General features: G+C 35.1%; 1 pseudogene; it reads left to right on the forward strand.

Annotated features, from left to right (window-relative positions):
• Positions 1-19,438: 19,438 nt before the first annotated feature.
• Positions 19,439-19,565, forward strand: LOC145248437 (U2 spliceosomal RNA; annotated as a pseudogene).
• The last annotated feature ends 8,413 nt before the right edge of the window (positions 19,566-27,978 follow it).

Consider the following 27,978-nt stretch of genomic DNA (forward strand, 5'->3'; position numbering starts at 1 on the left):
TATGGTCATATCAGATTTACCCTTCAGCTGTTGCAATCAAACGGATGAGCTTATTTGAACTGGACTAAGTTTCAAAATCTTACGCAACAAATAAAATGTAGACTTGAATAATTATCGTCCACGTCTTCTGTTGGACATTGTCATTATTTGATCGATTAAATATAAAAAGCGAATTAGTCATTATTTGTCTTCTCTTTTCTGTAGGTGAATTGGAAGAATTGGTAGTTTGTGGGGTGGCGTGTTTAATCGTGTTCATGAACATACAACTTGGAATAATATTTTCTACTAGCAGGAATACCCGCCGTTCTTCGGGATTGAATGAGATGTACTTGCTATACACTTTTCCACCATTTTTTTTATTTGTTTTATCGCCCTGCTATTTCCTTTCGTTTCGTATCCTAATGTAGTCCTAAAAATAAAAAGTTCAAACGTTGGGAAACTTTAGATTAATTACTTATTCGTGTGTTTTGAATTTTATTCCAATTAGATATATTCTTTAACTGTTAAAAAAAATACCGGTAACTGATATTCCTTTATTCCGAGAAACGCAAGCAGGCGGTTAATGGGATTGGCCGGACTTTTTGAAGGGAGCGTTCATTATTTTACGAATAGAAAACGAAAAAGCTAATGTCAAATGTATCTATCGGTGAAACAATTATAGACGACGATGTAATAAAATCAACGTAGAGAAGTTCCCGATTACGAATGGGAGAGTGAGAGGAGAAAATAATTAGGCAAAAAAAAAATGAATTTAGGGATACTAGGGTATGGTGTAACCAACCGATTGATCAGATCGGAATTCTCCGAAGTTATGTCTAGTCAAAGTAAAGACCGAAGTGGAGAAATGCCTAGTCAAGAGGATACTGTCCTATGCACAATGGATCTCTCTCTCTCTCTCTCTCTCTCTCTCTCTCTCTCTCTCTCTCTCTCTCTCTCTCTCTCTCTCTTTCTCTCCCTCTCTCTCTTTCTCTCCCTCTCTCTCTTTCTCTCCCTCTCTCTCTTTCTCTCCCTCTCTCTCTTTCTCTCCCTCTCTCTCTTTCTCTCCCTCTCTCTCTTTCTCTCCCCCTCTCTCTCTCTCTCTTTCTCTCCCTCTCTCTCTTTCTCTCCCTCTCTCTTTCTCTCCCTCTCTCTCTTTCTCTTTCTCTCTCTCCCCCTCTCTCTTTCTCTCTCTCTTTCTCTCTCCCTCCACTTTCCCCTCTCCCTCCATTTCCCCCTCTCCCTTCCCCCCTCTGTCTCTCCCTTCCCCCCTGTCTCTCCCTTCCCCCCTCTGTCTCTCCCCCTCCCTCTCCCCACCTCTCTCCCTCATCCTCTCCCTCTCCCTCTCAGTAGAATTCTCTTCTAAGAGTAATATTGTCAGTTTCACGGTGAAAATTTCGATGTATTCGGGTATTCTGAGTACAGTGTACCAAACAAGAATCTAATTTTATAATCCCATATTCATGTACTTGTGCTTTGCCAAGTTTTCCTGTGAAAAATAAAAACAACTTTTTGTAAAATTTTGCAATTTGCATCCAGGTTAGTAACGTAAAAATTTGAAATTCAATTTTTCTTTTCATTGTCATTTTCAAATTTCTTTGTTGAAAACATGGTGGTGATGAGGGAGGGTCAACTGGCAAACTTTTACCAAATAAAGTATTCCCACAGTTTGATTTCAACAAGTTGACCCTGATTGACCTTTCACTTCCTATTATTCTCAACTAGCCAATTGATATACTGGTGAGGTTACTTGCCCAATATTTAACGTGCGTTGCTCGTATCAGCTGAGGATAAGTCTTTGGCAATCAGTCCATTTTGTGAGTTGGTAACTCTGCTTCTATCGGACTAAAGTATGTTTCACTATGTAACAGTGTGGCGACTCTATGCAAATGCCGCGCCGTGTGCGAAGTGACGTCACTGTAAGGAAAAAGAAAAATACTATAAAAAAAAGAACGTGCGCACAGACCGACGATGACGTTTGAGAGAACAGAGGTCAGCTGGAAGGAGCACAATTACGTTTTTATTCGGGAAAGTACCCGGAAATAAATGTCGTTGTTACAAAAAATGGCACTTCTACATGATTGTGACATGAGGCGAGTGTGTGTATTTTAGTTTCAAGAACGGCCGACAGATGTCACTTCTCAGCCAAAGAACAGGGATCGATAACTCTTCCTTTTCTAAAAGTGTGTGCAAACTAAAATTATCTTTTGCTACATTTTTATACGATGTTTCTGTACAAAAAAGAAAAAAAAACAACAACAAAAACGTTAAACCTCTATGAATGTTCATGTTTTTATATTTTGGCATTGCTTACACAATCTTACTGTAAAAAAAATTTTTGTAAAAAAGAAAGGCATGAACCTCTAGAACGTTTCATGTTTTTTAAAAAATCTATTTTGCTGCATTGACGAACTAAAATTATATTTTGATACATTAAATCACTTATTGAAAAGAAATTATATTAATACATTAAAATTAATTCTGATATATTTTTTATGCAATGAATGTTTCGATTTTCATATACTTTTGTGTTATTTATTTCGTTATATATTTTTGCGTTATCGTAAACACTTGTTTATATTTGAGGTCCATATAGTGGCCGCTAGATGTCATTTGACTGTCATGCAGAAGTGCCAAAAATGTTATTAGTCGTCTTTTGTTTTTTGTTTTTTTGTTTTTTAGACGTATTCTGCTACAACGTGTTGGGTCCAAGTGTCTACGTGTGTGTAACGTTACATGTGGACTTTAGAAAGATCATCCTCCCAGGCCTTACCTTTCTCCCTTTGAGAATGGGTTTGTTTCAAACTAACTGCTTGAAACATTGGCACCAGGAAATGCTCAGGCATTTTTTGCCGGTCCAAGTTCACACGCCTCTTGTGCGCTGCTTTTTTCGATCCCCACTTTTCAGTCTATTATATTTTCTTCGCGGTGGGAAAGGGAGGTAAATACGACGGGAATTTTCAACATTGCTTGCTCGGAGATAATTATTAAGCGCGCCAGTCTTCATTTTGTTCAAAGAGATCAATTTTCAACCTCAACGACCTTACCCCCCCCCCACCCCCACTTCGCCTCTATATTCTGTCACAAAAAATGTGCAAAAACAAAATACGTTTCTGTTGAAATTCTCTGTTCTGTCAATTGAGTCCTTTTCGTACACGTGTTACTGCCTTGTTTAGCGTTGCATATGACTTGTCAGTTTTTATGTTGTGTTTTATAGATTTTTTTTTTGTTTGTTTTTGTTGCGTGTTTTTTTTTATGTCATTCTCGATTGGCGCTAAAGTTGTTAAAGTTGTTGACTGAAGGTTTTTAACACCGCTTATCTGCCTGTCAAACTGTGTAATCTACCGGGATCTCTTATTTGTTCTCGTCTATTTCTTCTCTCTCTTTCTCTCTTCCTTTTCTCCCTTTCTCTATTTTTCCTCCTTTATCTCCTTTCCTTCCTTCCTCTTCCTCTCTTCCAACCCTTCTCGTCCGCTATTTCCTTCCTTTTTCCTTACCCTTTCGCTCCCTTTCCCTCCCTTTCCTTCCCCTTTCCTTCTCCCATTCCTTCTCCCATTCCTTCCCCCATTCCTTCCCCATTTCCTTCACCGACTCCTTCCCCATTCCTTCCCTTTCTCTTCCCCCATTCCTTCCCTTTCTCTTCCCCTTTCCGTCCCTTTCTCTTCCCCTTTCCGTCCCGTTCTCTTCCCCTTTCCGTCCCGTTCTCTTCCCCTTTCCGTCCCGTTCTCTTCCCCTTTCCTTCCCTTTCTCTTCCCCTTTCCTTCCCTTTCTCTTCCCCTTTCCTTCCCTTTCTCTTCCCCTTTTCTTCCCTTTCTCTTCCCCTTTCCTTCCCTTTCTCTTTCCCTTTCTCTTCCCCTTTCCTTCCCTTTCCTCTTTCCTTCCCTTTTTCTTCCTTTTCATTCTTTTTTCTTCCACTTCCTTTCTTCTCCCCCTTTCTTTCCCTTCTTCTCCCCCTTTCTTTCCCTTCTTCTCCCCCTTTCTTTCCCTTCTTCTCCCCCTTTCTTTCCCTTCTTCTCCCCCTTTCCTTCCCTTCTTCTCCCCCTTTCCTTCTCTTCTTCTCTCCCCCTTTCCTTCTCTTCTTCTCTCCCCCTTTCCTTCTCTTCTTCTCTCCCCCTTTCCTTCTCTTCTTCTCTCCCCCTTTCCTTCTCTTCTTCTCTCCCCCTTTCCTTCTCTTCTTCTCTCCCCCTTTCCTTCTCTTCTTCTCTCCCCCTTTCCTTCTCTTCTTCTCTCCCCCTTTCCTTCTCTTCTTCTCTCCCCCTTTCCTTCTCTTCTTCTCTCCCCCTTTCCTTCTCTTCTTCTCTCTCCCTTTCCTTCTCTTCTTCTCTCTCCCTTTCCTTCTCTTCTTCTCTCTCCCTTTCCTTCTCTTCTTCTCTCTCCCTTTCCTTCTCTTCTTCTCTCTCCCTTTCCTTCTCTTCTTCTCTCTCCCTTTCCTTCTCTTCTTCTCTCTCCCTTTCCTTCTCTTCTTCTCTCTCCCTTTCCTTCTCTTCTTCTCTCTCCCTTTCCTTCTCTTCTTCTCTCTCCCTTTCCTTCTCTTCTTCTCTCTCCCTTTCCTTCTCTTCTTCTCTCTCCCTTTCCTTCTCTTCTTCTCCCCCTTTCCTTCTCTTCTTCTCCCCCTTTCCTTCTCTTCTTCTCTCCCCCTTTCCTTCTCTTCTTCTCTCCCCCTTTCCTTCTCTTCTTCTCTCCCCCTTTCCTTCTCTTCTTCTCTCCCCCTTTCCTTCTCTTCTTCTCTCTCCCTTTCCTTCTCTTCTTCTCTCTCCCTTTCCTTCTCTTCTTCTCTCTCCCTTTCCTTCTCTTCTTCTCTCTCCCTTTCCTTCTCTTCTTCTCTCTCCCTTTCCTTCTCTTCTTCTCTCTCCCTTTCCTTCTCTTCTTCTCTCTCCCTTTCCTTCTCTTCTTCTCTCTCCCTTTCCTTCTCTTCTTCTCTCTCCCTTTCCTTCTCTTCTTCTCTCTCCCTTTCCTTCTCTTCTTCTCTCTCCCTTTCCTTCTCTTCTTCTCTCTCCCTTTCCTTCTCTTCTTCTCTCTCCCTTTCCTTCTCTTCTTCTCTCTCCCTTTCCTTCTCTTCTTCTCTCTCCCTTTCCTTCTCTTCTTCTCTCTCCCTTTCCTTCTCTTCTTCTCTCTCCCTTTCCTTCTCTTCTTCTCTCTCCCTTTCCTTCTCTTCTTCTCCCACCTTTTCCTTCTCTTCTTCTCCCCCCCTTTTCCTTCTCTTCTTCTCCCCCCCTTTTCCTTCTCTTCTTCTCCCCCCCCTTTTCCTTCTCTTCTTCTCCCCCCCTTTTCCTTCTCTTCTTCTCCCCCCCTTATCCTTCTCTTCTTCTCCCTCCCTTTTCCTTCTCTTCTTCTCCCCCTTTCCTTCTTCACCGCCTTCCCTTCCCTTCTTCTCCCCCTTCCCTTCTTCTCCCCCATCCTCTTTCTCTCTCTCTCTTTCCTTCCATCCTCTCTCTCTTTCCTTCCATCCTCTCTCTCTTTCCTTCCATCCTCTCTCTCATTTTCTTCCCTTCTTTTCCTCTCCTACTCACTTCTTCTTAAACAATGTGTAACGAATAATATGCGTTTTACATTAAAATACCTAACCGTAGCTTGTGTATGTTCATCTAGAAAGTTAAGTTCTTTTCTCGCTCTGACATTGATATAAAAGCTTACTGTTTCTATTAAAGCTTTCTATTTTCTGTTAAAGCGAACGTCTTAATATACTATCATGGATATGCTAACGACTACATGAAGGTTAATTAATTTTCATATTATTTTTAAAACGAGCATTAATTACTTATTCACTTTTTATTAACTGATTAGTTTATTTCAGCATTACTTTGACTTCTATTTATGCATAGTTCCTACGTTTGCCATAATTGCGTAGAATTTAAAAGGAAAAGGTACTAGCGCATGGAAATACGTGTGTATGTGTGTGTCCTTGTTAGTGTGCGTTCCAAAGTCTCTACCAAACTCCTCTCTGAATATTTAGTCTACAGAGTTGAAATTTGATATATAGGGTATTTCAAGATGTAGCTTTCGATTTGGTTTTTAGCTGGTAAAATAGCTGCTTAGAGGTCAAAATTGAAAAAAAAAAAAAAAAAAAAGATACCTGGCGTTAGTCAGCTACACAGGTCTTCTTTTCTGCGTTTTCAGTAATCAAAAGTTATACAGAGTGGAACGATAAAAGTGTCTCCACAAAGAAAACAACACTACAGCTGTATTTTAAAATTTTTATTAAAAAAATAAATTCAGCTAACTTAGCCGCCTTCAGCCTCAATCATCGCCTTGATATGAGTCCGGAACAAGTGCTGGCAGGAGCTCGGCGAATACTCAGCAGATGGCCTGTGATAAGACTGGCCTTGGTGTTGTGGGAGGTCATGTTGGTGATGTTCTCGATGTATGACCAAACGAAGTAGTCCAGCGGGTTCAGGTCGAGGGAGCAGAAGGCAGTGAGAGAAGTGTAAAAAGTCCTAGCACTCTTTCTGAAGCCAACCCTGGGTCTCTTTGAACTTGTGGGCTGGCGCCGAGTCTTGTTGTTACACCCAGCATCTACCAGCCACCACCTGATTGCATCAGCGCATCACCACACTCTTCAGCACATCCAGGTACATTTTGGTGTTTCAAGCCAGCTTTGAAGATGGCATGCTGTGGCCATTACTTGAAACCACACAGCGATGCATTTTAAGAGTGCTGGCAATGGTCCTGTTGTCATAACTTAGATCGGTAGAGAGCATGAGTTGTACAGCGGCACATCTCCGATCGCACTCATAGAACGTTGTCACTTTCAGACATAGAAGGCTCCTATCACTTTTGTGATTTGTACACAACGGGCCAACAAAACATGAAAACCAGTTTTCATCAAACGGAAATGGAATCATGTCTTTTCTAGGGCAACCATTTTATTGTTCCACCTTATATTTTAAACTAACCTGGGTGCCCGGCGTTGCCCGGGTGTTCGGAGGTGTGTGTTGAGCAAAAAACAAAAAAAAAGTAGTAATAGGCAGAAAGGCTGGGCCAAACCTGTACCGCGAAGAAGGCAAACAATATGAAAAAAAAAAAAAAAAGTGACATCTTTGCTGTTGCGCCTATCGCCAAACAATAAGTGACGTAGGTTTAAATTAAGGCTAGAAAATCAAAGAGGGGATGATTTTCAAAAATATCGGCAAAAAAAGTCACCCCTCCCTGTAGAAACCTGCCCAGTTGAGGGTGAAGGAATTAATGTTTTTGGCCAATTTTTTCCATATTTGTCGTCCAAAGGGCCGAACTTTACAATGATACCAATCTTGTGAAAATCTGTCGCCTCTGTCGAAAGTTTTTGCAAGACATACATACATACATACATACATTTAAACAGACAGGTGAGATTTATATTATAGACGGCATAATTATTTGCATTTTTTGTATACATTTGGATTTAGGTCATATGCTATATGATTTGGTTTTGATTTTAACTGATGGCACACGAGTAATTTTTTTTTCTTCTTTTTTTACTTCTAATATCATTATTCTATATTTGGTCCAATGTAATAATTTATAGAAAATTGACTCTTTGATAATATATACAAAATTTGCATGAATTAAAATATAATATTTAAGCGTATTTTTCACCCGGGTATTTTTTTTTCTATTCAACTCTCTCTTTCTCTTTAACAAATGTAAGGAGGCGATAACATTCGTTGAATATTAAAATACTTAAGCGTATTCTTACATAGCTTTTCATTTTATATATATATATATATATATATATATAATTAACCGGTCGTAAAATACGCTTAAATATATTTTAATTCATGCAAATTTCGTATTTATTCTTACAGAACCAATGCTCTATTGAACATTATATTGTACCTAATATATAGTACTGATTTCTAAAGTTAAAAAGTAATGACTTGGATGCCATCAGCTAGAATTGAAACCAAAACATTTAGCACTCCAGCCGGATTTCCTACTGCTTGAGCTAACCGAAAAAACAGATAAGCAAGTTTTAAAATTAAATTTTACCTATGATTAGTTTTACGCATGCGCAAACTAATAGAAATATCTGTCCGCAAGTTGAAAATGAACATTTTGCATTTCAACTTGTCGATATATTTCTGTACGCGTTTTTAATCCATCCAAACAAAGATTTTATTCGTTATAAACCACCCTTCACGCATAATTACTCTTTCTTGTTAATTTTAATGCTATGTGACGAGTAGTTTAAGAGTTCGTCGGTTAAATATTTACACGCACACAGACATATATGCATATCTATATATTAATACTGTAGTACCTTTAACGTACGTATGTGTGTCACGATTTCCACATTATAAATTATTCGATCCTATTTATTAAAAAGGAGGATAGAAGCTTATAAGATACTGCAAACATTAAATTAGTAAATAGATACGCTAATTTAATGTACGTAGTACGTTATCACCTTCTGTCCTCCTTTTTAATAAATAGGATCTCCCGATCACCGAAGCGGCAATGTAAAAAAAAAAAAAACTAATAAAAAGAAAATGTTGTCTTTGGATCGTACATGAAACTAAAATATACCTTCTTTGTTTTCTGGCTAGTATCTAAGGGTAGTATCTGTTCCATCTAAAGATGGTATAATGATATTGTGACATTTCCGTTCGCGCCGGGCATCCATACAACGGAAATGTCAGACTCCTATAAGGATATTGGAGATAAACCATAATAACAAGATATATTTTGACTATATCAACCAGATTACTTAAATACATTCACACTGAACGTCTACAGAATGCCCAGCAGCAATATATTACACATGAAAGATTCAACTGTGGAATTTACAAAGATCCCGTTAGTAATAATAAAAGTAATTTCAGTGTTATGTGACCAGCAGTTAGAGAGTTTATTAAATAATTTACACAGACATGTATACACATCTATATATTATCTTTAACGTATATGTTAAAGGGCTACAATAATATTGCGGGGTCTCCATTCACGCTGTATGTCCACAAAATTCCCAGCAGCAATATATTACTTATGAAAGATGCCGCTGTGGAATTTTCACTGGTCCCGCTATTATCCATACATATATCTATTTTATTTATATAGACTAGCAGAATCCGTGGAAATTCTACAGTAGTTGAAAATTTTTAAAAAACATAAATAAATGAATAACAATAAAACAAATAACGACGAATTTAAAACAATTTTTTAGCAAATTCTTTTTTTTTTTAACCTTAAAAGGTAAAATGCATTGATTTCAATAAAAATTCAATAAACACACTTGTTTTGTATTTTTTTCTGAATAATTTTTTAATATAAATTGTTAATTCGCTTGCACATTTTTTTTTATTTTAAAAAGAAACTACAAAAAAAAGTAGTCTCCTCTCAGCATAATTTTTTTTTATTGTAAAATAAAATAGGCAATTTGAAACCGTAAACAGACAGCTATGTTTTTTTTTTTTTTTTGAAAATTTTTGGAGAGGAAATGGTTTTAATGATTTTTAACTGATAAAAGCGACTATTAAAGGAGGTAATTTGCTTGTCACTAATGTTTGTGATGATTTTTTTGTGACACTAGGCAATTAATATTTAGATAGGATACTGGCAGATGTAAGCAGTTTACTATCCCAATAAAGGGGAAACCACCCTTTTTTTGTAGCAGTCTTGCCGAAGACCCTCGGTAAAGGTACTTACTATCAGTCATGGCAGAGGATCAATTATGTTTTCGATGCATTTTTGAAGTCAATTATTTTTAATTCAACTTTCTAAATGGCCGCATCTCTCTTTGCATTACGTCATTGTTTTATTTGGCTCATCTCTCCGTCGGTTTTAGCCCAAGAGATTCTTTGAGTTGACGACTCCGAGATTAGTTTCACTCTTTGTTGACTCGCTTTCTTATCCGCCTGTCAATTTCTGTAATTAGCTCTGGCTTTTGATTCTCTGTCCTTATTCTTCATGTGAACCTGGTCATCTACACACACACACACACACACACACACACACACACGCACACACACACATGCCGATAAGTATGTGCAGAGCGTTATGGAACAAATGAATTATGTATTCGTTCCAAGACTGATCAGTCGAAAGTGTTCAGCTGCCATTGGCTATTCCTAATGTATCTAGCTAGCTTCGAACATCTTTGGAAATTACGGCCAAACTTGAATTGGGTAGTGAAACATATTTCATACGTTCGAATCTCAAAATTTTTTAAATTTTTTTATGAAAATTGCTCCAGACAAGGCATAAAGCTACTTTATGTAACAAGCTAAAAAAAAAAAAAAAAAAAAACTTGCGAAAAATAGATGTTATATGAAATAGATTCTGCCCCCCAAAACAGCAATTCTTCCCTACTTGTCAGAACATCACTCCTGGAATATGAGGACTAAATAACTACGTAAGGGAAGCGAGTTACAAGGCTGCCAAAGTTAAACCTAAGATTTATTGCTAATTGCCTAAAGTATCACTACTAATAAACGCCAATGGGGCTGCTCAGGTATTTTTTGTTCGGCTATAGTACTTTTCCTCTAAGGTACCGGCTTTTTAATTGCCACTTGTCTGATCTTGTGTGGAATCTTCACGCCGTGAGAAGGAGATAAATAAAATATTAGTTGTGATCGTTTTTACAACGTTTTGGCGATTTTTAAGGTTTATATCGTAATTTGCACCTTTTGGACTCTATCTTAGCTGTGGAAGCTTGTCGGTGAACAAACACAATCACCAAAAGGTAAGCGTTTTATTATTTCTAGTCGCCACTTTGAAAAATCACTTGCAAATGCGACTGTTTCACTCGCAACGTAAAGCCCTGTGGTGCATGTGGCCTGTTTTAATTCTAAAGAAGCTAGATTGTTCATGATTAATCAGGTTTGCCGAAACATAAGACTTGTTTCGTAATTTACACGTTTTAAACTTTATCTTAGTTGCAACCAACAGTCTTCGGCATGCTGTGCTGGTATGACCGTGTTTTCTTTCTGTGCTAGCGTCCTTTGCAGTTCAGAGAAGTCTACTCTCAAGTTTCAATTTTCTCAAAGGGTTGATTTTTTTTTTGTTTATTCTTTTTAAATGCATGCATGCATATAACTATGTGCAGAGTGTTATAGAACTTCATAAATTATGTATTATTTCCAAGCCAATTCAGTCGAAAGGGTTCTGCTTCAGAGATCTTTGGTTATTCATAATGTCTCTAGTCAACCATGAACATCTTTGATAACTATAGCCAAACTTGAATTGGGTGGTGAAACATATTTCATACGGTGGGGTATATGGTTAGAAAAGAAGAAGAAGAAAAAAAAACAAAGAAACGTACCGGGCGTATCTGCATCGCTCTTTGGGAAAGAAGAAGGAAAGGATGGCCAGCGCATTTGTATACACGATTGGGAAGGCAGAGCATGATGGGAAAAGCTATTTTTTTTTTTCCTGTCTCTTCCTTTTTTTTTTCTAGATAGGAGGATATAAAAGCAGGGAAAAATTCCCTGGTGGGGGGGGGAGCAGAGAGAAAAGAATTGTGAACATCTCTTGAAAAGAATTTTATATTGCTGACGTTCTGGATTGTGCGGTGTGACATTGGTGGCGAGAGGCCAGGTGTGGTCGATTGGAAAAGAAGAGGGCAGAAACGTGCTGCTGTCGAGAGAGTGACTCACTCTTTCCCGAATCCTGATTATAACCCTAGACATACTAGTTCGAATAACTGTTCCATATTTGTTTCTGAGGAGATTTAGCAGACGTCCAACTACAATAGTTGTTCCCGAGTGAACCCTAATTCTTGTTATCCTTAACTAACAAAAAGTTCTACTCACTAATATTGAACATAATAAGCCAAAACTATATGGTCCCCCGACTGATTTTGTGTGTTTTCCCCAATGTAAACCCCTGGCCTAATGTAAAACATCAGTGTTTCATGAAAAACGTTGCATTAATTTGAATTCGATATCATTCAAAACCCTTGTTGAGACACAATTATGAATTTTTGGAGAAAAATTAAAAAAATTAGCCCCAAAAGAGGTGTTTTTTTGTTGGTTTTTTTTTTTTTTACCCCTAAAACACTCCGGGGCGCAAGCTCCACAATTTTCCCGGGGGAAAATATTATGTTTCCAGATGTATATCCATATGGTCTTGCTTTTGAGTAATTTTCAGCAAAATGTCATGATCGGAAAATATTCTATGTACCAAAAAGTGCAATTTTTTTACGATTTTGACCGCTTTTGACCCCTGGGGACGCAACCAGCATTCCCATATCGTCACATATTACGTTTATATATATATATATATATATATATATATATATATATATATATATGGTCATGCTTTTGGGTAATTTTCAGCAAAATCTAATGGTCAGAAAATATTCTATGTCTCTAAAAGTGCTATTTTCGACCATTTTTTACCCCTTTTGGCCCCCCTGAGGACGCAACGAAAATTTTTAATAAAAAATCCGAGAATGTTACATTTCCTACCTTGCAGAGTTGTAACTTCATGCAAAATTTCAGAAAGCTGTAATGAGTAGTTATTGAGAATTTTAGGGACGAACGAACAAGGGTGAATTTTATGGTCCAAATCTGACCAATCAGTGGACCAATAAGGGTGTGAGGGGGTATATAATTGTAATGGATTTGTGCTTATGCTTGTTTTTCGGACGTTATACAAAGCAATGTTGTTACTCTCACTTGATAATTTGTGGTTCTATGCCTGACACATCTTTGCTAGCCTGATGGAAAGCTAGACACGACCAGAACATGACGGATCCTGATGCCTATACCTCCTGGAGTTTTATCATAGTTACTATTCTTCCTACTACAGTGAGGAAGGGTTGGATTTTAAGGGATACCCACTATCGCTCTTTTATGATCCATAATATTCAGAAAATCACCACAGTGATGGAGAGGAGGGGGCTTCTATTAATTGATATCCATTATTGTTTGCAATAATTGTAACGGAGCATGAACACGCGTATGGTGGCTATATACAAAGACTGAGTCATGGACGAAATGGCGTCAGGGTAAGGAAAAAGAAAAAGACTATAAAAGAAGAGAGCGAGAAAACATTAGAGACGTGGGTGACGTTACAGCCGTAACGAGAAGCCACGTGTGGCGGGAAAACAAGGAATGCCGGCTTTTTCTTAAAATCTGAAACGAGTTGAAATTCTTTCTGCTTTTCCAATTCTTTGTCTCTTTGCGACTGAGTCTACAACGTGTGGGTACCGGGTGTTTACATTTGAATGTGTGTACATTACATAATGAATGTAAGCTATGAATAAGCACGGTTCAGGCTTTTTGACTCCCGGGAAATGCGGAGTAAATCTGCTAGAATATATATATTCTTAACATCTGTAATGTCGGTCAGCCTAATTATGTGGCTGAACTTGTCATTGGTTTATCTTTTTCTGGCGTTTATCTTGTTGGTCGACTCAAGAGATACTGAGAGTCAAAGGCTTTCGTTTGTCCTTGACTTGACTCTTATCCGCTTGTCTCGTCATATAATTAGCCGTAACTTTTTTTGATCTGTTTCTTCTCTCTTGGGCATCGGTCGTTCCAATCTTTCCCCCTGTCTCATTTCATAAATAATGTATTCGTTCAGAAATAAATCCGTTCAATATGTTCATCTTTGTGATCGTGCACAAAAGCGGGGTTGTGGAGTCGGAGCTTTCGGAAGGAGCCGGAGTCGGACCGTTACGAATGCTGGTAACTGTGTACGGGAAATGTCACCTGAGAAAAACAATGTTTATCGCTGTAATCGTATCGAAATAGGGTTGTGGAGTCGGAGGTTTTGGATGGAGAGTTTGTAAGCTGACATTTTTATGAAAATCTCCAGCGCATCTGCAAACATGAAACCTGGGTACCTCAAAAGGACGCTTAAGTATATAACATAAAAATTATGTAAGTCAATAACCTGTGAAAAAACGAAATGCAGAAAATTTTGTTTATTCATCCTATTTGTTATACTAGATTGGCTTGATAATAGGTTGGAGAGATTGAAGTGATAACAGATCACAATGCATACACATACATCTCTCTCTCTCTCTCTCTCTCTTTCTCTCTCTCTCTCTCTCTCTCTCTCTATATATATATATATATATATATATATATATATATATATATATATATATATATATTATAAAAAAGTGAACCATATCGTAAATTCAATCAACTAAAAAATGGAAACCGGGGTGAGGAAAAGAAATATATATATATATATATATATATATATATATATATATATATATATATATATATATATATATATATATATATATAATGGGGCAAGTTATATGTACAATTAAATAAAATAAATAAGTCGATTAAAAAACGATCGTTAAAATATACCCAAAGCGCTTTTCGTTCAGACAAACATTTTCAAGGGTCATAAGTCTGAAAATTATTATTTTTTAGAATATTTGGTAGTGATATGGAATACGAGCGGAGAGGAGGTTAAGAAAAAAAAAAAAAAAAACCTGACTACCCAAATAATTCTAACTGAAGCCGGAGGTTTCTCTGCTTGCACAAAGTAGGGGGGTTAGCAATGATGGCAAGTGCTTCGAGGACAGACAGGTGGAACTTTGTGCGTCCTCGGTACAAAACAGAAAAACACTCCGGAGAGAAAAGCAAACAAGCGAAACTATTTTACCTCTATCGCATCCTTGCAAGAGATATATATATATATATATATATATATATATATATATATATATATATATATAATCTCTTGCAAGGATGCGATAGAGGTAAAATAGTTTCGCTTGTTTTTTTTTCCTTATAAGGGAAATGTTTTTCCATAATGTTTTATTGTTAAAGTGTTTTTTATTCAATAAGTCTGAAGAAAGGCTGTTCTTGTGAAAATTTTCAAATGACATAATGTTTGAATTTGTTCGAATGGTCTTGAAAAAGTTGTAAGTAAGAGTGAAATACACTTTTTGTTGCTATCAACCCATTCTTGGAAGTCTTGGTTTTTGTTAAAACAGTTTATATATATATATATATATATATATATATATATATATATATATATATATATATATATATATATATATATAGGGGCGCAAAAGTCACGCATTATTTTGAATCAGTAATAACATTTAACAAATTTTTCTAGTTTTGGTCCCCCCTCGACAAAAGGAGGGTGGACCTGTAAATTCACCTTTGTCCGTTCGTCTGTCTGCACTTTTCTAAATAATTATTCCTTGGAATTTTTTTTTACTTTTGCACAAATATTAAACATGATGAGTAAAAAAAAGTAACAGAATTGATTTTCCTGGAAAACTCCAGTTGCACCCCCACCCCACCCCACCCCACCCCACCCCACCCCAGGGCTTCCTTTCGGGTTAAAATGGCTAAAATTGACACTTTTATGCTTATTTAAAAAAAAAATTGATGCCTTCGATTTTTATAAAAATGTCTGAAAAGTTGTAACTAACTGATTTCTATATAATTTTGTTTGTCTATACTTCGCGATAATTCTTGGGTGAGCCCCAGGGACTCTTTTAAGGCTTAGAAAAACACTCCATTTTTGGGACTATTTTACCATTTTTGTCCAACATTTTCTGTGTATGTCTATTTAGCAGTTTTGTAAGGTGCTGAACTTAAATTTAAATATGTTAAGGCCTTGGGGACTTTTGAGGCTAAATGGGGGGGGGGCAAATGATGGACTTAGTCATTTATTTTTTTTTTTTTTTTGCATGGTGCAGAACTCAAATTTATCTGTTAAAGCCTAAAACTGCACCGTTTGTTCATTTTCACCAGGATTTGGCATCTTCTGGGGACTTTTGGGGCTAAATAGGTGGGGGTGGGGGTAAATGCTGAACCTAGCATTTAAAATAGCAAAAGGAATGTGAACTATGTATTAGTTATTAAATTTGTAACCATTTGTTTTTGATTTGGTTCTATGAATTGAAAGTTTATTGAAATTAACTGTTTCTATTCTTTTCTTTCATAGCTGTTAGGATAAAGAAAATTTAAACGAAGTTGAAATTTACACTGAAAATTTATTGTTCGACTGAATACTCCAAAAAACAATTTACAAAGTACTTATTCCGATTATTATTATTATTATTATTATTATTATTATTATTATTTTTATTATTATTATTTTTATTATTATTATTATTGTTATTATTATTATTATTATTGTTATTATTATTGTTATTATTATTATTATTATTATTGTTATTATTATTATTGTTATTATTATTATTGTTATTTTTATTATTATTGTTATTTTTATTATTATTGTTATTTTTATTATTATTATTATTGTTATTATTATTATTATTATTATTTCTTTACATTTCGCACATCTTTTCACTTATTTTTAAACGACATGTACATCTTTGCAATTTATGACTGGTTTTACTTAATGCCATAACCAGCAAATTCTAGCTTTGCTACAAATATAATTTGCTGATTTCTTTCTGTCCTCTGATGAGAAGAATAGCAACAGTAGCATTCTTTGAAACTCCTTGGAATAAGGACTTTGTAAATTATTTTTTGGAGTATTCAGTCGAACAATAAATTTTGACTGTAAAGTTCAACTTCAGTTTTAATTTTCTTTCTCTTATAACACGCTCTACTTTCTATTGATTATTGAGCTTTTTTTTCGAGTGGGACTAAATTATCTATAAATAAATAATGGTATTTATATTAGATTGAAGTTTACCACTGCTTATATCAGGGAAACAGTACATTTTTTTTTATTTTATATACATATATATATATATGTAGAAATATATTTTATTATATAGCAATCCTTATATAAGAAGTTCAATGTGATTACAGAGGAATATATAGAATAAATGACAAAAAGTTATATTCCAAAATTCATGATGTTGACCATCTTATAATTTATTCCTTTAAATCAGTTGACTTATACAATTCTTGAGAGTATCTGTTTCGTAGCACATAACCAATCACTTAATTATTATATCAATTAGTGAATCTTCTGATGAGTTAAGGGCATAAAAGATTCAGTAATTGATATAATAATCAGATACTGTCAAGAATTGTATACGTCAACTGATTTAAAGGAATAAATTATAAGATGGTCAACATCATGAATTTTTAAATATAACTTTTGTCATGTATATATATATATATATATATATATATATATATATATATATATATATATATATATATATATATATATATATATAAGATTCTTTTAACTGCATTACATAAGCTATTCTTAATTTCAATAAATTGTTTATTTACAAAATTCGTTTTTCGGGTTCAATGGGCACGAGGCCCAAGTATCTCTCGCCAGAAAGAAATCCACACTGAATATGGCTTTTATGTTTATTCACCATTGTGATAAGAAGGAAAATAATTTGATTTTTATCGAAACCATATCTTCATCATAAAAGTAAACTCTGACATGTTGATGTGTTTTAGGAGAAGGAATCGTTAACATGTCAAAAGATAACATCAAAATGTGTGGCAAGTTTGCAAATCAAAATTGTTTGGGATAAATATTCAAGAAACGCCAACATGTTCGTTATTTACTCGTTTTATTTTAATCATTTTTTTTTTTATATTTTAAAAGCAAATGTTAATTTTTATTCATTTTTTTTATTCATTGTGTTTTTATTTCAATCTATTTTTTTTCTATATTTTAGAAGCAAATTTTAATTTTTATTCATTTTTTTACTCATTGTGTTTTTCAATCTATTTTTTTTTCTATATTTTAGAAGAAAATTTTAATTTTTATTGATTTTTTTACTCCCTGTGTTTTTAATTTAATCTTTTTTTTCATATTTTAGAAACACAAAATTAGAAATTTTTTATTTTTCTTACTCATTGTGTTTTATTTTAATCTTTTTTTTTTCTATATTTTAGAAGCACATTTTAATTTAATTTTTTTTTTACTCATTGTGGTTTTAATTTAATCTTTTATATTTTAGAAGCAAATTTTTATTTTTATTTATTTTTTCTCGTTGTTTTATTTTAATCTATCTTTTCATATTTTAGAAAATATTTTAATTTTTATTTTTTTATTCATTACGGTTTTATTTTAAGCTATTCTTTCTATATTTTAGAAGCAAATTTTTATTTATAATTTTTTTATTTCAATCAATTTTTTCTATATTTTAGAAACGCATTTTTATTTTTTTATTCATTACGTTTTTATTTTAATCTTTTTTCTTTTTCATATTTTAACACCACATTTTAACTTTTCCTCCCCCCCCCCCGACAAAAGGAGGGACGACCTGTAAATTCACCCTTGTCCATTCATACGTTGGTCTGTCCGCACTTTTCTTAATTACGTCTTGGAATTTACAAAATTTTGCACAAACATTAAACATGATATGAGTAAAAAAGTAATAGAACGAATTTTCCTGGAAAACCCCTGTGGTCTCCCTCTTAGGAGTGCCTTTCAGGTTAAAATGGCTAAAATTGACACTTTTGTGCTTATTAAAAAAAATGGATGTCTTGGATTTTTATAAAACTTTCTGAAAAGTTGTAACTAACTGATTTCTATATAATTTTATTTGTATATACTTTGCGATAACTCTTGGGTGTGCCTCAGGGGCTCTTTTAGGCCTAATAAAAACAATCCATTTTGGGGACTATTGTACCAAATTTGTACAAATTTTTTGTGTACGTATGTCTATTTAGCAGTTTTGCATGGTGCTGAACTCAAATTTAAATATGTGAAGGCCTTGGGGACTTTTGGGGCTAAATGGCGGAAGCTGGGGTGGCAAATAATGAACGTAGTCATTTCTTTTTTTTTTTTTTTTTTTTTTTGCATGGTGCAGAATTCAAATTTACATATGTGTAAGGCTTAAAACTTCACTGTTTGATCATTTTCACCAGGATTTGACGTCCCCTGGGAACTTTTGGGGCTAAATGGCGGGGAGGGGGAGGGCGATGGCAATTTCTAAACTTAGTAATTTTTTTTATCCTCGTTCACTGTTCACTCACGGGTGATTAAACATGCTTCACTTGTTTATTTAGGAATAAGGATCTTTCAGACCTAATTTTTAGTCGTGTGCAAGCGACTCTATAAGTTACTCCATCAGTCGGTCTGTCCATAACACTTTTCTGCTTGACCTTTTTAGTCAAGATCAAAGGTCTGTTGTTAATAGATCCTGTTCTTAGCTTTTTAAGCTTTTCTTGGCCTTTTGACCAAAATCAAAGTGTAGTATCTGTTCCGGCAGATGCTGCACTTAAGATAATTTGTACCAGTCAATGGAGGGGAAACCCTCTATACTGGGACAATTATTATTTTTGGTAACCAGAGTGCCCCCTTTTTGCCTACTTTTAGGGGAGCTGGTTTTTACCTCACATTAAAAACGGGCTTGTGCCTAATTTGCTCAGTGGGGGAGCAAATAAACACCATCTGTTCCGGCAGATACTGCAAGCAAAGACCATATGTGGGGGCAACCACACATATAAGACCTTGGTCAATTTAGGGGCAGCCCTTCATACCAATTGTCACTATCCATCTCCCCTACTCCCCGGGGAGTTGGTTCCCATTTCTCCTTCACTCCTCACATTAAAAATCGGCCTTGTGCCTAATTTGCTCGGTGGGGAAGCAAATAATTACCTTTTTCTTGGCCTTTTGGCTAAGATCAAAGTGTAGTATCTGTTCTTACTACATGCTGTACTTATTGTGATATAAAGTGGGGGATCACTTTTCTGTATTAATTTAATGTAAAATGATCACCCACTTTACAACCAGTCAATCTCAAAGCCGTTCAAGTCATTCTCCAGATCATTCAAGTCGTTTTTGAAGGATTTCAGTCATTTTTTAAGCATTCAAGTCATTCTTAAGGTCATTCAATTCATCCTAAAGTTCATTAAAGTCATTTACTTTTTATTTATTTAAGTCATTTCAGCCGATTTTTCGGTCATTTTAGTTTATCTTTAAGAATTTCATGTCAATCCTACATTCACGCATTCATTCATTACATGAGAGCACGCGACTAACGACTATCGGCCGTGTTCCTTCAACAATCATATTTTATTTACAGAAGTTCAAATCAACATGTTACCTTAGGTTTCAAGCTGGGAGAGCGGACATAGAGGAAAAAATGTAGTGTTTTCTTGGGTGTTGACTGTTGCTAATACTTTATACATCGCTCATTGGTTCTCTTCAGCCATATTTGAATTAAAGGGAAATTGATCACCATCTGGGAAAACATAAACCGCTTTGTTGTTGTCGTTGTATTTTTTATGTTTTTTTAAGGTGATTTTTTTTTTTGGTTTTGTTTTTTAATTGTTTATTTTATCTTTTAATATACTTAGCTTCCTTCCGGTAGCTAACTAACTGGTGGCAATTCGTTAAAAAAAAAAATTACAAAAGGGTTTTCTGTTTTTTCTTTTCGTTTTTTTTTCTTTTTTTTTAATGTTAGTGTGGAATTTTTGCTTTTGGTTATTTATTTTATTTTTTATTTCTTTTATTTAGTAGCTTGTAGCGATTTAAAAAATACTTACAAAAGGCTTATGAATAAATAATTAGGAGAACACAAAAACTAGTGGTCCTTTCCATATATTAAATTCCTCTAATGCATTCTGGGAGTTGATTCTGAAACATTCATTTTGTTTTTCATTTCTTTCAATAAAAATAGAAAAAAAATCAGTATATGTAACGTTTGTCTGTCTAAAAAGAGATCGCTTGAGACAAGGCATGAAGCCACTTGATGTAAGGAGTTTAAAATAAAATACCACTCCCAAGTCAAAAACTTGCCAACGATAAGTATTAGATAGAAACAGATTCTGACGTAGAAAACAGCAATTCTCCCTTCTTTGTCAGGAACATCGCTTGTGAAATATGAGAACTAAAGAATAAAATAAGGGAATCGTGAGTTTTGTGGTTGCTGAAAGTAAAGCCAAGATTTATTACTAACTAGCAGTGCAGCCCAGTTTTGCTTGGGCCCTATGTATTGTTCATAACTTTGAGCATATATATATATATATATATATATATACACAGATATATATATATATATATACAGATATATATATATACAGATATATATATATACAGATATATATATATATATATATATACAGATATATATATATATATATATATACAGATATATATATATATATATATATATACAGATATATATATATATATATATATATACAGATATATATATATATATATACAGATATATATATATATACAGATATATATATATATATATACAGATATATATATATATATACAGATATATATATATATATATATATACAGATATATATATATATATACAGATATATATATATATATATATATACAGATATATATATATATATACAGATATATATATATATATACAGATATATATATATATATATACAGATATATATATACAGATATATATATATATATACAGATATATATATATATACAGATATATATATATATATATATATATATATATATATATATATATACAGATATATATATACAGATATATATATATATATATATATATACAGATATATATATATATATATATATATACAGATATATATATATATATATATATATATACAGATATATATATATATATATATATATACAGATATATATATATATATATAGATATATATATATATATATACAGATATATATATATATATATACAGATATATATATATATACAGATATATATATATATATATATATATATATATATATATATATATATATATATATACAGATATATATATATATATATATATATATATATACAGATATATATATATATACAATTTCATTTCAGCCCGGCGTTGCCCGGGTGTTTGGAGGTGTACGTTGAGCAAAAAAAAAAAAAAAGCAGTAAATTTTTAAAAACTTTGAATCTTATTATGACCCCATTATATTTATTGTTTTGGGCTCAAATCAAGTTAAGTTAGATCCATGTTCAAGGAACCTATATCTAAGATATCAAGTGTTTTGACCTAAAATTGTCGGAGGAGTTTCGTAGAATTCTCAAAGGTCAAATCGTTGAACTTTGACCCCTTAACTGCTAAATTTCTGGCCGAAAACCGATCACAAAGACTTTCCCAAATCTCAGTACTCTGTATATCAAATTTCGAATCTGTAGACTTAAAATTGACAGAGGTATTTGCGTAGGGAAATGTACAAACACACTTTTATAGATATATCTATAATATAAAGTTGAATATCTGGTCACGAATAGGCTCCTATATGGTTGACTATTATAGAAAACTGATCCATGGAATATTGTGATAAGTGTTTCAGTGTGAACAGGTATAGTATAATAAATTATGGGGTTTATCTATTTTATTTTTACTTTCATCATATTTTGCTTTGGTTTTGATACCCCCAAATTCGAAGCTATCTCTTTACAACCCTTTCTTCTCATAACCTATCATACTTTCCTAAATCAGAGTCCATTTTCTGTATGCTGTTTTTGAACCCAGTCAACGACGGGTACTTTTGCTAGTAGACATATAAAAAGTTTGACTCATGTCCAGATAACCTACATCTAAAATTTCAAGTGTTTAGACCCAAAATTGGAGGAGGAGTTTGGTGGAATCTGCAAAGGGCAACTCTTTCAACTTTGACCTGTTGGCAGTCAAATTTTACCCCAAAACTGATTAAAAAGCTTGCTGCATGTCTTAACACCCTTTGTGTAAAATTCTAAGGTTTAGACCCAAAATTTTCTGAATAGTTTGCTAGAGACCGCAAAGGTAAAATCTTTTGGAATTTGACCCCTTGGCAACCAAATTTTCGACCAAAAACCGATGTTTGAATACACCTTATGTAAAATGTCAAATATTTAAACCAAAAATTGGCTGAGTAATTTAATAGAGACCGCAGAGATCAATTTTTTTAAAACTTTGACCCCAGTTTCGATCTTTTAACATTATTGTCTTGTTCTCAAATCAAATAAAAGTTTGATCCATGTACAAGTAACCTACATCTAAAATTTCAAGCATTTAGACCCCAAATTGGCGGAGGAATTTGGTACAGTTTTCAAAGGTCAAATCGTTGAACTTCTGACCTCTTGACAGCCAAATTTCTGGCCAAAAACCGATTAAAGATTTTTCTCAAATCTCAATACCCTATATGTCAAATCTCGAGTCTGTAGACTGAAAATTGACAGAGTAGTTTGGTAGGGAAATGTACGCACACACACAAACACAATTTCACTTTTATAGATATATAGATTGTCTAAGGCGTCCTTACTTGTAAACGCTGATGGGGCTGCCCGGGTATTATTTTTGTTTAGCCATAGTACTTTCCTCTAAGTAGCTGACTTTTCAATTGGCACTTGCCTGTAATCTTCCCGCCGGGTTAGGGAGATAAAGGAAATATTGATTGCGCCGCTCCCACAACGTTTTGGCTATTTTTAATGTATTCATTGTAATTTAACAATTTCCGGTTGAGTTACACGATGCATCAGTAGTTCCTTTAGAATTACTTGTTCCTTATTTGGGTGATTTCGTTACTTTTGTGACGTTATTGGAGCACGTGGATGGGCCGTGGCTGGCATAAGACTTGATAGAAAAAGCAGTGACGGGCCCGCTCAGAGCTAGATTATTTTGAAAGTTGATTTCCAAAAGCCGTCCACCACATGCCAGCATTTAAAACACATTAAACAGTATATGATGTTTTTAATTCAGTTGTTGACGGAGAGACGTTTATCATTCCATAGAGGCGTCTGCAGTTGTAAATTTCATTAAACAAATACAGGGTGTTCCAAAAGTCTTGGCCACATTTTATGATATAGTCACCACTTATCAAGGCCTGGGGGCCTCTGCAGGATATGGGTTATTGGGCTACGGTGATGTAGGAAATTAGATAAGCTGACATATTTTAGGAAACAGCTAACCGAGAACTTTTATATTGGACTGGCAAACGGCCATGTTATAGTCAGCTGGGAAGCAGCTTCACGGTAATGTGTTCCACAGACAGACAAGAAGTTTGAAAGTTATTAAAAAAAGTGTTTAAAATAGTCTTTAACAAAACCTAGTGCTCTTTATCCCTCCCTCTCTCCTTTATTTCTCCCTCCCTCTCTCCTTTATTTCTCCCTCCCTCTCTCCTTTATTTCTCCCTCCCTCTCTCCTTTATTTCTCCCTCCCTCTCTCCTTTATTTCTCCCTTCCTCTCTCCTTTATTTCTCCCTCCCTCTCTCCTTTATTTCTCCCTTCCTCTCTCCTTTATTTCTACCTCCCTCTCTCCTTTATTTCTCCCTCCCTCTCTCCTTTATTTCTCCCTCCCTCTCTCCTTTATTTCTCCCTCCCTCTCTCCTTTATTTCTCCCTCCCTCTCTCCTTTATTTCTCCCTTCCTCTCTCCTTTATTTCTCCCTTCCTCTCTCCTTTATTTCTCCCTCCCTCTCTCCTTTATTTCTCCCTTCCTCTCTCCTTTATTTCTACCTCCCTCTCTCCTTTATTTCTCCCTCCCTCTCTCCTTTATTTCTCCCTCCCTCTCTCCTTTATTTCTCCCTCCCTCTCTCCTTTATTTCTCCCTCCCTCTCTCCTTTATTTCTCCCCCCCTCTCTCCTTTATTCCTCCCTCCCTCTCTCCTTTATTCCTCCCTCCATCTCTCCTTTATTCCTCCCTCCATCTCTCCTTTATCTCTCTCCCACTCTTTCTCTCTCCCACTCCTTCTCTCTCCCACTCCTTCTTTTCTCCTTCTCTTCTCTCTCCACTCTCTTCTCCTTCCTCCTCTCCCTCTCTCCTCCTTCTCATCCTCTCCCACTTTCTTTTCCTATCTCTCCCTCGCCTTCTCTTTCTTTCACTCCTTCTGTCTCCCTCCTTTTTCTTCTCTTCATCTTCCTTCCTTCTCTCCATTTCTCTTTCCCTCATCTAGTTATTCCTCTCTTTCTTCTCCCCCCCCTCTCTCTCTCTCTCTCTCTCTCTCTCTCTCTCTCTCTCTCTCTCTCTCTCTCTCTCGTGTTCCTTAGATGTTTTTATCGCACCACTTTTGTCCAGACAATAAACAACTCGGAAATCTTGTCTTCCATGAATTATGTATTCTTTTGCAACAAATCTGGAAATTTCGTTCAGCTCTTGTTGAAGATCTTATCGCGAAACTTCTCATCGGCCATTCGGAATTTCGACGTTTATATCAAACGTTCTTGTTTTTGCTCAATCTCATCGGAAGATTTCGGATTTCATCGCCAGATTGAAGTCAGACACTCAACTAAATTTACATTTTTACTTTCCAAACTCATGCATCAGCTGAAAAAATTACTGATGAAAATTATTCAATAAATTCGTACATTGTGTTTCCAATTCTCTCTCTCTCATATATATATATATATATATATATATATATATATATAAAACGTATTCCATTTCAAATTTCAGTCAACGCTTTTAACACGGATATCAAAAAAAAAAAAAAAAACTACCCTGATTTTCAAATGCGCGGTAAGGCGCATCCTGCCAGCATTAAAAAACACGGCAGTTAACATCACGTGAACTCTTCATTCAACTTTCTTCAACTTAACATCATGGCGAAGAAAAGGAGAAAAAAATATAAGACGGACGGAGGAGTTTTACTCCGAAATATGTATCTTAAAAATAAACACTTGTTTATTTTTATAATTTCGCGTTGTAATTTGACTTCAAACGTATTCCATATATATATTTTATTTTAAAATTCAAATTTCAGACAACGCTTCTAACACGGATAAAAAAAAACTACCCTGAGATATATATAATATGATGAGAATAATGGAAATCGTATTCCGACAAAATAGAGAAATAAAAAGCAACAAACCAAGTTATGTGTTCATCAACGTTTCGTCTTTATTTCGAGACTTCCTCTGGATGAATGAGATTAAGAAAACAAACACCAGTACAAATATTTGAAAAAAAAAAAAAATGTGTGCAAAGTGTGACGCTGTTCTATTTCAGAAACGGAAACATTTGTACTGAAGAGGTCTCGAAATAAAAACGAAACGTTGATGAACACATAATTTCGTTTCTTTCTCTTTCTCTCTCTCTCTCTCTCTCTCTCTCTTTATATATATATAATGTTTACTTAATAAAAAAAGCAATAAAATACTTATATTAAATCTTTGATTACTAGTGTACCCCTCTCAAATGAGAGAAAACGTATGCTTCATCACTGTTCGCACCAATGTATTATAATAAAGCAATATATCTGGTTACTTGTACAAATGGTAAACTGTTTCACAAGTTAATCTTCATATTGAAAACGGACTTTTATGCACTTTTATTCCAGCATAATTTCTATAAGTAACCAAAAAGAAATCTACATCGAATGAGTACCCTCATTTGCATGTATGATTTCTATAACTATTCAAAAATATATACTATTTGTTCAAAGGAAATCTACATTCAGCAAGTAACCTTTAAAGAAAATCTATTTTAATAATTAGCTCTGTTATTGTTTGTTTTAATAGAATTGGGGAGGCCTCATGTTTTGACAAGCTTCTGAGCTTGACCTTTACTCCTGATCTTAAATGGAACAGGTACATCAAATCCGTTGTCAAGGCCGCTGGAAAAATGGTGGATCCTTCTAGCAATCCAGCGGATATTTTTTTTTTTTTTTTTTTTTTTTTTTTATTCAATTTTCACCCCAAACAAGGCACAGTGCCACTTTGAAGCAGGGGGCTACTATTAGGGAATTAATTAGCGGGGTCATTATGAAGGGAGAAGAGTAGAAAGATGTTTGTTAACATTACACTTGAACTGCTGCATATCATTGCAGTTGGGAAAGCAGAATCCCGGAAGGGAGTTCCAAAGACCCGCAGTTCTGGGGAAGAAACTATTGGAGTAAAAGGCTTTCTTGCACCTAGGGATCTCCACTGTAAAGGGATGAGACTTAGTAGCTTGTCGGGTTTGTCGGGGGTAGTTACGTCGGGGAGGTACAAGTGTTTGCAGTTCGTCAGAGCATTCACCATTAAAGTATTTGTAGAACAGGCAGAGGGATGCAACATCTCGTCGATGGGACAGAGGTTGAAGCCTAGATGACAGTTCAGGACCTATCAGGTTTGCGACTCTTTTTTGAACCCTGTCCAGGAGCGAGAGACAAGCAGCAGATGCACCAGCCCAGATGTGACAACAGTACTCCATACATGGGCGAATGGTTGCCTTATAGAGGTATAGGATACTGGCAGGCGTAAGTAGTTTTCTAGCACGGTAGAGGGAGCCAACCTTCCTTGCAGCAGCCTTGGCAATGCTCTCAATGTATCTATTCCATCTATATAAGAGCCAGGTACGTCCAAGGATGGAGTACTGTTGCCACGTCTGGGCAGGAGCTGCTAGAAAGGACTTATCCTGCCTTGATAGAGTTCAAAATAGACTTCGTAGCCTCGTAGGGAATGTCCTTTTCTCTTCGCTGCAACCTCTTTCTCATAGAAGAGATGTTGAGAGTTTGTCTCTGCTTTATCATTATTTTCATGGCAAGTGCTCGGCTGAGCTCCAATCTATGGTCTCCCCATGTCCGACTTTCACAAGAAACATACGTCTAGCAGAAAACACTATCACTAATTTCCCCCATTCTTTATCTGTGCCTAAACCTAAACGTAGATTCCATGAACAAAGCTTCTTTCTTAGAAGTGCACGCCACTTCCGTTTTCTGGCTTTCCAGCTGACTACACTATGGTCTAATGCAAACACGTTTGTTGGTGAACCGTTCCATATAAGTTAACAAATTTACCGATTTTCCATTATTTACGATTACTATATTGTCCAATTTCTACTGTACACTCTTTAACCCTTATCCTCGAGTGGCCTCTTGGCCTTAATAAGTGGTGATGCCTATGGGAAAAAAATTGTTTTATTCAGTTAAAAATATTAAAGTTTATTTATTTTTTACTTTAATTTAGTTTCAATTATTTATAGCTGACGATTTATTTCTCGTTTAAGCGATGAGAGTTATATCCCTTTTGATTTTCATAAACCAAGATAGCTGTATTTTCTGTTTCCCTGCATCCAACATGTGGTTACTTTTTGTAGCAAGTTATGATATTTGGTGTATTTTAAATAGTATGTGGCTAATCCCTCTGCCCGCGCAAAAACCAACATGGCCACCAGTGAAAACAGGGAATACATTGGATGATAAAGGTCTTAATATATCATATATCAAAGGTCGGTGACAGTTTTGAACGTGACATTTATT

The sequence above is a fragment of the Euprymna scolopes genome, chromosome 26 (genome assembly GCF_053919585.1).
Source record: "Euprymna scolopes isolate OS-2025 chromosome 26, ASM5391958v1, whole genome shotgun sequence".
Classification (NCBI taxonomy): Eukaryota; Metazoa; Mollusca; class Cephalopoda; order Sepiida; family Sepiolidae; genus Euprymna; species Euprymna scolopes.